Source organism: Pongo abelii, chromosome Y (assembly GCF_028885655.2).
Source record: "Pongo abelii isolate AG06213 chromosome Y, NHGRI_mPonAbe1-v2.0_pri, whole genome shotgun sequence".
Lineage (NCBI taxonomy): Eukaryota > Metazoa > Chordata > Mammalia > Primates > Hominidae > Pongo > Pongo abelii.
Window position 1 is genome coordinate 16575630 of NC_072009.2, and position 13426 is coordinate 16589055.

Below are 13426 nucleotides of genomic sequence, written 5' to 3' on the forward strand. Positions count from 1 at the left end.
GCACCAGCAAGGCAGGGCACACGGGTCATCGGATTGGCGACCATGGTAGCTGACTTCCCTTGTGCCCAGGGCACAGGATGAGAAGTCCTTTGGAATGCCCCTGTGAGTACAGCATCCTCAGGGAGGAACAATGGAACTCCGAGTCTGTATGTTGCTAGACCTAAGAGAGTCCTTGTGGGGTTTCAGCTTCTCATGCAGACAAATTCCACCGGTACAGCAACGTACCGGTCGACTTTCCTCCCAGGCAACCACCTGCCCCACTCCCCCCAAGCCACCGCCGCCGCCCTCGCTCCAGCAGGCAGCTCTAGTTCCTCTATCTCCCCTCTGGATCTGCAGTATTCAGTACCATCAGCCTAGCCTGCCTAATGAAGTGAGATGTTTCATGTGTTTCCTGTGGGTTAATGTCTTGCCACACTCAGGATGACAGGGTGTAGGTCTTCCATGCCCACAATTCCAAACGGCTCACAGTCTGCGTGTGTCTGAATCCACCGCCGCCAGACACAAGCAGCTTGTCAGAGCCACCTTAACAGCGGGAGGATGGAGCTGCAGGCCAGCCTGGGCGCCTGCTGGCAGAGGCGGGGGAGGGGGGAGGAGTGGGGGCGCCTCGGGAGACGCCCACAGCCCTCCCAATAAATGGTCGACGCCCACCGCCCTCGCAATGATTGGCCGCTGAAGGTGGGCGGGATTTCCGGGCATGGCTTCTGGCGTCCTTCTCCCTCAGGCCAGCTCCAGGTGTCCTTCCTGCCGTTGGCCCCGTGGTGTCCCAAAGACGGATGCATATAACGTGAGAGCCGGGCGACACTGAGGCTGTTTGTCCTACTGAAAAGCACCTGTATTTTCTGTTTCTCTGGACAGGTGGGTCTCCCGGTAAGAATAGAAAGCAAAGTTTTGGGATTTTTGTCTATAAAAGGGGATGGGTTTTCTATGTGAGGGTGTTGAATTATGGGAGGAGACAGTGGGGAGAGAACTCCTTAGTGCTATTAAGAAACCCATTTTTGTTAAACTCATTGATTTTTCTTGAGGTTTCTACCTTTAACTGTCGGATATGTCCGACATGTGGGCAAGTTGTGGGAGATGGTGCTAAGGCGCCATTGTTTTCATGTGCACTTTTTATTAAAGCGGGTTTTCTCTGTGAATGTGGTCATCATTCAAAATACAGGCAATAGACTTAACCAAGGCGATTAAAAACGTATATTTTTAGTCAGCGCATGTCACATCTCTGATTTGCTTGACGGGAATTATCAACTTTTGACATAAATTGTGTTACCTTAGTTAATGTAGAAGTCTGGGGCCATAAATAATCTCAGTTTAAACTTTGGCTCTGTAAAGACTGTAACGGTCTCTTTCCTTGTATGACAGTATTTGAAACATGTTTCATGTATCAAATGAAACATGTTTCATGTATCCCGTAAATAATTTAAACCGAATAAGTGGGTGTAATCCAGATAAATGGAGTTAGATGGCCTAAAACGGGAACAAAATAGATGCGCTTAAGTTATTCCATTAACCCGGCACACGGACTTACTCTTGTAATCCTAGCATTTTGGGAAGTGGAGGTAGGAGGATGGCTTGAGTTCCGGAGTTGGAGACCAGCCTGGGTAACATAATGGGCTCCTTTAATCTATTGCCATTTTCGCGCCAGGGACGGGTTTAGTGGAAGACACTTTTTCCTCAAACAAGAGTTGCACAGGGGAAGAAGGCGGCGAAATGGACACGTTTGGGAGAGATGGGGCTGGCGGCAGGGTGCCGAGGAGCAAGTGGTGGGGCGGGTCTTCCGGTGAGAGCAGTGTGACAGAGGGCAGGTAGGGCAACGGGTCTGTCATGGGGACAGGGCAGGGAAGCGGGGAAATAGGGAGGATGGTTTCCAGATAAAACTGTACCACCTCAGGTCATCCTCAAGCTTTACATTCTCCACAGACATGTATTACATGTCATCCTCAGGCATCACATTCAGGCCACAGATAGGTGCGCGTTGAAGGCCAGGATTTAGGGATCCTTGACCTATTGTATATTTCAAATCACTTAAAGATGGTAAAATATTTAAAGTGTTCACACCAAGAGCATGTTAATTTGCTTGATTTAATCTTTTATCCGCATATCTCGCTGGGCGTGGTGGTTCACCCTTGAAATCCCATCACTTTAGTAGTCCTAAGCCGGCAGATCACTTGAGCCCAGGATTTGGAGACCGCCTTTGGCAATATGGGGAAACCCATGTCTATTAAAACACACACACACACACACACACACACACACACACACACAATTCCCCAGCTCTCGTAAAACGTCCCTGTAGTATTAGCTACTTGGGAAGCTGAGATGTGGGAAGATCAGTGGAGGCTGGGTGGAGGAGGCAGCAGTGAGCAGTGCACTTCGGCAACAGGAGATACACATCTCAAGAAAGAAAATACACAAAACATCACACCGTACCTCATAAATATAGAGTTTTCAAATAAAATTATTTAAATGGGGGCAACCTTCACATTACAACTTAGGAAAATTACAATAGCTTTTCTTATCTAATTTTTAGAAATGAGATTTTGTCAGGTACATATTAAAATGCAGCATTTGTCCATGAAATCAGTGCCCGCTTTGCTCTGTATGTTTCAAATTTTACATATTTAAAGTAAGAAATACTAAAACGATGTCAGCCTCTGGAAGGGAATTTTACTTGCGTTTTCAACACAGTATGTAATAAAATTTTATCTTTTTAGCCTATTTATTTTTATTAAAATATAGATTTTTCTTTGACCACTTGCAGCACAATGATAGAAGCAGATCATCCTGGCAAGCTTCTCATTGATGGCATAAATAGGGAAACCAATGAAAAGATGCTTGAAGCAGTATTTGCGAAACAGGGTCCCATATCAGAAGGTAACCCTTAAAACCATGTGTGTGTATGTTTCAATGTGTATGTTTAAAATATGTATGTTACGTATATGTTTTGAAAAACTATATGGTTTTCAAAGTTCATTGTATACCTACATTAAAATGCCTTACTGTTTTTAACTCTTATTTTGAAGTATCTATTTGATATTTGGAAAATTCTCATAGTAACAGGTTAAGGGTCTGTGGTAAGGATCACCTACTACTTAGAAAGGAAAATGAGGAAAAATAAATGTGTTGTGGAGTTAGGGAACAAACTGGCATAAAATAGGCTGACTATAGGGGTGACTTGTATAAGGAATCATAGCAGTGAAGTGAAATGCAATTATTTTTTGGTGTGATGTAACTTTCAGGTGGTTAGTACCTTGGTGAGTTCATTATATACATGGAAATGTTTTCATATATTTTAGTTCTTTTGATAAAGGATCGAACCAGCAAATCCAGAGGCTTTGCGTTTATTACTTTTGAGAACACTGCAGACGCTAAGAATGCTGCCAAAGATATGAATGGAAAGGTAAGAGTCCTTATTAATAATATTCTAACTCTGTTCTTCAATTAACAGTATTTCTAGGTCTTGTTAGTATCATGTAACTTTTGAAGATAGTAGAATGCCATATGAAGCCATCCTCTTCTTTGTGCCATATATGTGCAATTATAGTTGGAAAGGTACTGGAATTAACATTATATAAATTAATATATGCTAACCTTTTTCTAAGTTTGTATTTCAATACAAATGTAAATAGATTTTCAAAGGTTTTGAAGAGCTTTAACACTTATAAGGAGCCCTCTTGTAAATGAAAGGAATAAGTCAACATTTATTAAATGCTATTAAGGGAATGACTTCCAATTCGTGGACCTACTTCTAGAGCATAGACAAACTGGATAGACATCTAGACAGACTCACAAGAAGGAAAGATTCTCTCCCACTTTCTGAAAAATATATTATTGAGAAACTATATTAAAATAAGACTTTTACATTTAAGGAAGTGGTAAGTACTTGAAAATTGAAAAACATGATAACATTGAAGTTGGATAACAGAAGAAGTAACTGGCATTTTTGGCCCATCCTTGCTCTTTTCTCCTAAGGACGTTTTTCTCCTGTCACCAGAGTGATTTATGCAACACAAATACCTAATTACTCATTTTCCCAGTGTGTTTGAGGACTTGTTTTGATCCAACCAATGATCTCTTGTCCTATTAAGTATTAAATCTAGGGACTGTGTGTTTACTAAAGCTTTAAGCTTTTATGTAATTCTATTAACTATTGAATTCCTTTACATTGTAGTCAAGATCATTCCATTCTGGGTCCTTTAGACCTTTCTTGCTTTGTAACATTATCCCAATCAGGCCGAGCATGGTGGCTCATGCCTGTAATCCCAGCACGTTGCGAGGTTGAGGTGAGCAGATCATGAGGTCAGGAGAACATAACCATCATGGCCAACATGCTGAAACCCCGTCTCTAGTAAAACACAAAAAATTAGCCATGTGTGGTTTTGTGTGCCTGTAATTCCAGCTACTCGGTAGGCTGAGGCAGGGGAATCAGTTGATCAGGCAGAGGTTGCAGTGAGCCGAAATCAGGCCACTGCACTCAAGGCTGGCAACAGAGCAAGACTCCGTCTCAAAAAAATAAAGAATAAAAAATAATAACATTATCCCAATCTGTTTTTAGCTCCTGTTAGTCTTTACGCTATCCCAAAAATGCCTTTTTGGACTTCCTGAGAATTTTCCTTCCCTGTGTACATCTCACAAATAATAATTTATGCTTCAAAACAACTTAGATTTCATGTTTTCTTCCTCATTGCATATCATAGGTATTTTGTACTCACAGTACCATATATTAACCTATTGATAGTGAAATTGTATATAGTGCATATTTTAGTGTTCCCGGTTGCTTTTCTGTTACATATATCATACTTCCTGGCACATAGCAGAAAGTACATTTTTATTCACTCTCATAAATTAGTATTTTAAGCTGTGGTAGAAACCGAGAGTAGCTTTTGGTTCATGGCTTTGTGGTAGGTGTGAAGATAATTTTGACTTACGTATAGTAATCTATGATAATTTCTTCCCCCCTCCTAATTTTCAAGCAAAAGAGCAGGTAATTTGTGTAGAGTTTTGTTTGTTTGTTTGTTTTTTAAGATGGAGACTGGCTGTTTCACCAGGCTGGATTGCAGTGGGGTGGTCTTGGCTCACTGCAACCTCTGCCTCCTGGGTTCAAGCAATTCTCCTACATCAGCCTCCAAGTAGCAGGGCCTACAGGCATGCACCACCACGCCCAGCTAATTGTTGTACTTTGAGTAGAGTCCGGGTTTCACCCTGTTGGCCAGGATTGTCTCTATCTCTTCACTTCGTGATCTGCCCGCCTCTGTCTCCCAAATTGTTGGGATTATAGGCCTGAGCCACCATGCCAGGCCAACGTTATTTCTGAATTACTTCATCTCACATATTTTATTATGTAAAAATAAACGTGAATGTTACATGCACATAAATGTTAAGACGGCCAATAAAGGACGTTCTTAGAGTTTTCAGGGGGAATTAACAGTTTAAGGAATTTTGGCTGACTTCAGAACACTGGGAAGGAAGCAGCCATGCGCAAACCTGGGGAAAATGTTTTGGGCCCAGAAATAACAGAAGTTGTGAGGTAGGAACAACAGGCGATGTGGCTGCCAGAGGTCTTGTAAGGGATTTAAGATCTTCCCCCAACTAGCAAAAGCTATGTAATTTTTAAATCGAGTTAAATTTTTAACTTAATTTAAATTTTTATATCAGCTAACTGTTTCCAAAAATTACTTTGGCCTATAGAAAAGATTACCCTGAAAAATGTTATTGTGAAATTAATTAGGATATGTAAGCATTTCTGAGAAATTACATGAAGTACTATATTAAGAGTCATTCTTTGGGGGCATGTCTAAAGCAATATAAGAAATGAGTAAGGCAAGAAACCTTAATGAGATTAAACAAGGATCACATTTACAGAAACATTTCTAGAGTAAATATAGAATTGTAAATCATATGGGGACATTTTATGCAAGTGTTAGCAGATTAAACAAGAAACAACTCAGAATGACTAATGCGACTAATCACTTTGAATAAGTAACCCCATTTTTTTAAATGACACAAGTTTCATTGGGACACTGAAACTTTTAAATTAGTGATGTGAATACAAAGATGAGGTGGATTATATATTGTGAAAAACAGATGTGCCACATTCTTCCATAGACTGTGTGATGAGTTAATCTCTTTTTGTTAGTTTGCTTGAGGTTTTTCTTTAAAATAATGGAGAAGTTTTCAAGGAATTTGAATAATAGAATTTGTGTTTGATCCCTTAATGGAAGGCATGTGCTCAGTAAATGTCTCAAATTTGGCATTGTGAAAGATGTGTTCATTTTAGGAGAAAAAACAAAAGTTTGCTTTGGGAGAAAATATCTAGAATTGAGCCGTAGTTTATGTAAAAATGCTTGTAAAATGTGCTTAGGTTAAATGTGCCAGTGTTATTGATAGTACTCTTAATACTTTTAGCCTTTGGATGGAAAAGCAATAAAAGTAGTACAAGCCAAGAAACCATCTTTTCAAAGTGGTGGTAGGCGGAGACCACCACCTTCCTCAAGAAACAATCCCTGCAGGAAGTTTGAGATCTGCATCAGGAAGTAGTGGAGGAACAAGAGGATGGCTTCCCTCACATGAAGGCCGCTTGGGTAATGTTTTAAATGTAAAGATGGAACCATAGGACTGAAAGGAAACAAGTTTGAAGATATCAAAGTTTCTCAATTTTATTTCCTTTATGAACAGAAAATTGACTTATAATAAGCAAAATTATTTCTAAGTACTAAGGGTATATTATAAGAATGACTGAAGTAATATCTAAAATTTGTTGTAAAATTGTGATAACTTTGGATTGAAATAACACAAATTTCAAACTGAATTGAATTTATGAATGCTGATTGCTGGTACTCAACAGGTTTTCTGCAGAACTCATTTATATTCATATACTTTAGACTTTTCTACTTTGGGGCCCAGAACTTCATATCAGTTGTATTATCAAAATACAACGGAATATTTAAAACTTTCCAACAGGAAAAATGTAATTCGGTACTTAAGATTGATTTTGCAATATTTCTTTTTTCTGTGTGTGTATACCTGTGCAAACATCTATGCAAATCTATTGCTTTGTAATTTTGGTAGAGAGAGTTTGTACATTGGCCTGCCATAAAGCATTTTCAATTTAAGAAATGTAAAACTTTAACTTCTGAAAAGAGTCTGTGACTCTGAAAAGCTCTAAAAGCCACTGCTTCACACATATGTATGTGTCTTTCCTTACTGGAGGATGAGACACTGAAAATCATATTTATGAGTGATTTACGCAATAGAAATGCAGGGTCAATTTTTACATAAAAAAGAAAAACAATGTATTTTTTTAATTATTATTAAAGTTTTAGGGTACATGTGCATAATGTGCAGGTTAGTTACATATGTATACATGTGCCATGCTGGTGTGTTGCACCCATTAACTAGTCATTTAGCATTAGGTGTATCTCCTAATGCTATCCCTCTCTCCTCTCCCCACCCCAGTACAGGCCCCAGTGTGTGATGTTCCCCTTCGTGTGTCCATGTGTTCTCATTGTTCACTTCCCACCTATGAGTGAGAACATGCACTGTTTGTCTTTTTGTCCTTGTGATAGTTTGCTGAGAATGATGGTTTCCAGCTTCATCCATGTCCCTACAAAGGACATAAACTCATCATTTTTTATGGCTGCATAGGATTCCATGGTGTATATGTGCCACATTTTCTTAATCCAGTCTATCATTTTTGGACATTTGGGTTGGTTCCAAGTCTTTCCTATTGTGAATACTGCCGCAATAAACATACGTGTGCATGTGTCTTTATAGCAGCATGATTTATAGTCCTTTGGGTATATATCCAGTAATGGGATGGCTGGGTCAAATGGAATTTCTAGTTCTAGATCCCTGAGGAATCGCCACACTGACTTCCACAATGGTTGAACTAGTTTACAGTCCCACCAACAGTGTAAAAGTGTTCCTATTTCTCCACATCCTCTCCAGCACCTGTTGTTTCCTGACTTTTTAATGATTGCCATTCTAACTGGTGTGAGATGGTATCTCATTGTGGTTTTGATTTGCATTTCTCTGATGGCCAGTGATGATGAGCATTTTTAATGTGTCTTTTGGCTGCATAAATGTCATCTTTTGAGAAGTGTCTGTTCATATCCTTTGCCCACTTTTTGATGGGGTTGTTTGTTTTTTTCTTTTAAATTTGTTGGAGTTCATTGTAGTTTCTGGATATTAGCCCTTTGTCAGATGAGTACATTACGAAAATTTTCTCCGATTTTGTAGGTTGCCTGTTCACTCTGATGGTAGTTTCTTTTGCTGTGCAGAAGCTCTTTAGTTTAATTAGATCCCATTTGTCAATATTGGCTTTTGTTGCCATTGCTTTTGGTGTTTTAGACATGAAGTCCTTGCCCATGCCTATGTCCAGAATGGTAATGCCTAGGTTTTCTTCTAGGGTTTTTATGGTTTTAGGTCTAACGTTCAAGTCTTTAATCCATCTTGAATTAATTTTTGTATAAGGTGTAAGGAAGGGATCCGGTTGCAGCTTTCTTCATATGGCTAGCCAGTTTTCCCAGCACCATTTATTAAATAGGGAATCCTTTCCCCATTGCTTGTTTTTCTCTGGTTTGTCAAAGATCAGATAATTGTAGATATGCGGCATTATTTCTGAGGGCTCTGATCTGTTCCATTGATCTATATCTCTGTTTTGGTAACAGTACTATGCTGTTTTGGTTACTGTGGCCTTGTAGTATAGTTTGAAGTCAGGTAGAATGATGCCTCCACCTTTGTTCTTTTGGCTTAGGATTGACTTGGTGATGCAGGCTCTTTTTTGGTTCCATATGAACTTTAAAGCAGTGTTTTCCAATTCTGTGAAGAAAGTCATTGGTAGCTTGATGGGGTTGGCATTGAATCTATAAATTACCTTGGGCAGTATGGCCATTTTCACGATACTGATTCTTCCTACCCGTGAGCATGAAATGTTCTTCCATTTATCTGTATCTTCTTTTATTTCAGTGAGCAGTGGTTTTTAGTTCTCCTTGAAGAGGTCCTTCAGGTCCCTTGTAAGTTGGATTCCTAAGTATTTTATTCTCTTTGTGAATGGGAGTTCACTCATGATTTGGCTCTCTGTTTGTCTGTTATTGGTGTATAAGAATGCTTGTGATTTTTGCACATTGATTTTGTATCCTGAGACTTTGCTGAAGTTGCTTATCAGCTTAAGGAGATTTTGGGCTGAGACAATGGGGTTTTCTAGATACACAATCATGTCATCTGCAAACAGGGAGAGTTTGACTTCCTCTTTTCCTAATTGAATACCCTTTATTTCCTTCTCCTGCCTAATTGCCCTGGCTAGAACTTCCAACATTGTTAGCCAGTGAACATATCAAGGAAAAGCACTATGAAGAGTATATTAAGCAGAACCTTTTCTATTTTGAAATACCAACAATGTTGTAAGGACCCCTTTAACAGTGTTGCTTATTGCAGTAAAAGTAATTCTTGGCCATCATTAGGAAGTTTTCACTGGTACATTTTAAGTTGTCAACATTTAAGATAGAGCCAACCACTTAGAGATAAAGAAGAACTGTTATGTAAAAATTTGGCATGCAGTCATTCAAAGGTAGCAGTATTTGTGTGTGTGAGGTGGATTGAACTACATGGGAAAATTTACCTTCCTCAGCTGAGAAAGGACAATATATGTAAACTTTAAAATTCGTGAACAGTTTGATGGTTTTACATGTTTTCCCTGTGTCATTAGTAGTCATCAGTAATTCATATCGTATAAAAAGGAAAATATAGCTAAGTAGTTATTAACATTACTAAATAGTCATTAACCATTTAATTAACCATTGAAAATTAACTTTTACCTAAGAATTAGTGTTTGGCTTCAGCTTCATTAGAAGAGCTGGCCTTGTGGGAGCCAGGGGGTTATCCAAAACCGTATGAAATATTCACAGTGTCATTACTGTCTAGTAATTTAGGGAACAAAGAATGGAGTCATAGAAGAAATAATTTTAAAAGTTGTTTGAGATAAGAGAAAATAGTGTTTCAGATTTGGTGTTCTTTACATAATGTTCCATCATTTTAACATTAAAGATCCCATATCATGTGGAAGCGAGAATTATGGAAGTCTTACACGTAGAGAGCCAGTCTCCTCCTGGAGAAATGACCATATGTCTCTAAGAGATGATGGTTATGCAACTAAGGAGAAGTAAAGGAAAAATTTTTAAAAAGTTGTTTTTTTTGTTGTGGTGATGAAATTTACATAACAAAATTAAATATTATAAAGTAAACAGTTAAGTGGCATTTAATACATTCTGTGTCATGCAACAACTACCTCCATTGAGTTCCAAAACATTTTCATCACTCCAAACTAAAACTCCAACTAACAGTTAAGCAGTTCCTTCCACTTTCTCCCTTCCCTCAGCTGCTAGCAAACAGCAATCAGTGTCCTGCCTCTGAACTTACCTGTTGTGGGCATTTAATGTTAATGGGCTCAAACACTACACGACTTTTTGTATCTGTCTCCTTTCCTTTTGCATGATGTCTTGAAGGTTGATTTACATCATAGCACTTCACTCCTTCCACAAGTTGTTAACTCATTATTTTATTTGGGTTGTTTCCACCCCAATATTTCTATGCAAGAATGTTTGTTTGAGTACACATATTCAATTCTGGGTGTATATGAGTGGAATTTTTTGGTACTATGATAATTTTGTTTGTTTTCTTGAGGAACCACCACATTTCTCCATGGTAGCTGCATCCTTTTCCATTCCAACTAGCATTGTATCAGGGTTCCAATTTATCTACATCCTCTCAAACACTTGTTATTTCCTGTTTCTTAAAATTTATTGCCATTCTAGTGTATGTGTGAAGTATGGTATCTCATTTTGGATTTGAAATGCATTTTCTGAATCACTGATTGTGAGTATCTGTTCCATGTGCTTTTGGGGCATTTGCCTATTTTATTTGGAGAAATATCTATTTGGATGTTTGGCCTTTTAATTTTGTTAAGTTGTAAAGTAGTTATGTTTTGGATACTAGAAGTTGAAAATTAAAAAAATTTTGAAATCTAAGTTTATTTTTTATTACACTTTAAATTTTAGTGTACATGTGCACAACGTGCAGGTTTGTTACATATGTATACATGTACCATGTTGGTGTGCTGCACCCATTAACTAGTCATTTAGCATTAGGTATATCTCCTAATGCTATCCCTCCCTCCTCCCCCCACCCCACAACAGGCCCCAGTGTGTGATGTTCCCCTTCCTGTGTCCATGTGTTCTCATTGTTCAATTCCCACCTATGAGTGAGAACATGCAGTGTTTGTCTTTTTGTCCTTGTGATAGTTTGCTGAGAATGATGGTTTCCAGCTTCATCCAAGTCCCTACAAAGGACATACACTCATCATTTTTATGGCTGCATAGTATTCCATGGTGTATATGTGCCACATTTTCTTAATCCGGTCTATCTTTGTTGGACATTTGGGTTGATTCCAAGTGTTTGCTATTGTGAATAATGCCACAATAAACATACGTGTGCATGTGTCTCTATAGCAACATGTTTTATAATCCTTTGGGTATATACCCAGTAATGGGATGGCTGGGTCAAATGGTATTTCTAGTTCTAGATCCCTGAGGAATCACCACACTGACTTCCTTAAACTTATGAACACAGAAATCATCCAAGCTCCTGAGAAACTAGGGATTATGCTCCACCACCTAGAGACTACACATAACGTGATTATGGTCATTCTAGTTGGGATGAACATTCTTCTAGAGGATATAGGTACTACAGCTTTTTCCGGGTTTGTCAAAAAGATTTCTTAAATTATTCATTCCAACTATCAGGGTTCCAGTTTATCTACATACTCTCAAACACTTGCTATTTCCTGCTTTTTAAAATTTATTGCCATGCCAGTGTGTGTATGAAATCTGGAATCTCATTTTGGATTTGAAATGCATTTTCTGAATCACTGATTACGAGTATGTGTTCCATGTGCTTTTTGGGCGTTTGCCTGTTTTATTTGGAGAAATATCTATTTAGATGTTTGGCAATTTAATTATGTTTAAGTTGTAATTTAGTTATATTTTGGATATTAGAAGTTGAAAATTTAAAATTTGTTGCTTAAACTTACACTCACCAATATCATCCACACTCCCGAGAAACCAGGGATCATGCTCCACCACCTAGAGACTATGCATACTGTGATTGTGGTCTTTCTAGTTGGGATGAACATTCCTCTACAGGATATAGGTACTATAATGTTATCTGGATTCATCAAACAGATTTCTTAAATTGTTTATTCTGACATTAAAAAACTTTTTTTTTTTCAATTTAGTGATCGTGTTGGCTACGGTGAGACCCGTGGTAGAGATCATTCTGAACGTCCAAGTGGAAATTCTTACAGAGATGCATTTCAGGGATATGGTAAGAGGGGATGGATTTGTAAATTATAGAATTTTATGTAATAGACCAGATCATTATTTTAATGAAATTCTAAGGAAAATTATAAAGGACAATATAGCGTGTTTAAATATTGAGTATTCTTAACAGTATAAAGCATAAGGGACGATATGAAGGAGAAAACTTCAGTTCACATGCAGAAAATGTGACTCAACGTTTACTTTAGAATTAAATTTGTTAAGCTTCACAATACTACTCTTACATTTCTTTTAAATAAAACCTTCTGACCAATGCAGGCTTAATTAATATCTATCCTGTCAACAAGGGCAGAGGAAAGCAGATATTTCCAAATAGTACTTTAACTAATTCATCCTTTAGTGATGGCAGTAAAAATGTTTAGTTGTAGTCCAACATATTATTTTATCAACCCTGCAGGGACCTCTCATGGTGCACCACCTGCACGAGGGCCTCGGATGTCTTATGGTGGAATCAGCTGCCCTCATTATAACAATACACGAGATAGATATGGCAGAAGTCAGGAGAGTTAATCAAGGAGCTGTGATGATTTTTATTTTTGTGGTCATGAGCACATTGGCAGAAAAGATCAAAGGAATCCACCTTCTCTGGATAGGGTTCTCTCTGCTCCTCGTGAAGCATATGGTAGCTCCAGTTATGTGGCATCTACAATAGACCATCGGGAAAGTCGATCTGAAAAAGGAGACTGAAGCAGGTATTAAAGCAAGTATTCCAAATAATGGTTATTGCATACCAAAGCTTGTTTGCAAATTGAAAATTGACATGTTATTTCTGCATTGTTACCTGCATATTACTAAAAGAGACATGTTAGTATTGTGGAGAGAGGTAGATACTAACTTCCTCCATCAATCTTTTGAGGTATTCCAAGGAAAAGGATTTTTTTTGAAGTAATTTCATGCTTGTTAATGCTATTTGAAAACTATCTGTTTAGATGTAATATCTACATTAAAATTTCAGAATAAAATTTACATGTAATTCAAAATGGCTGATGTTATTAGTTAACTGCACATGCTTAAAAGCAAATTCAATAGGAGAGTAA

The 13426-nt window shown here is 38.2% G+C and overlaps 1 pseudogene; it reads left to right on the plus strand.

Annotated features, from left to right (window-relative positions):
* The first annotated feature begins 2762 nt into the window (after nucleotides 1-2762).
* On the plus strand, nucleotides 2763-13088 carry LOC129053214 (RNA-binding motif protein, Y chromosome, family 1 member B-like; annotated as a pseudogene).
* The last annotated feature ends 338 nt before the right edge of the window (nucleotides 13089-13426 follow it).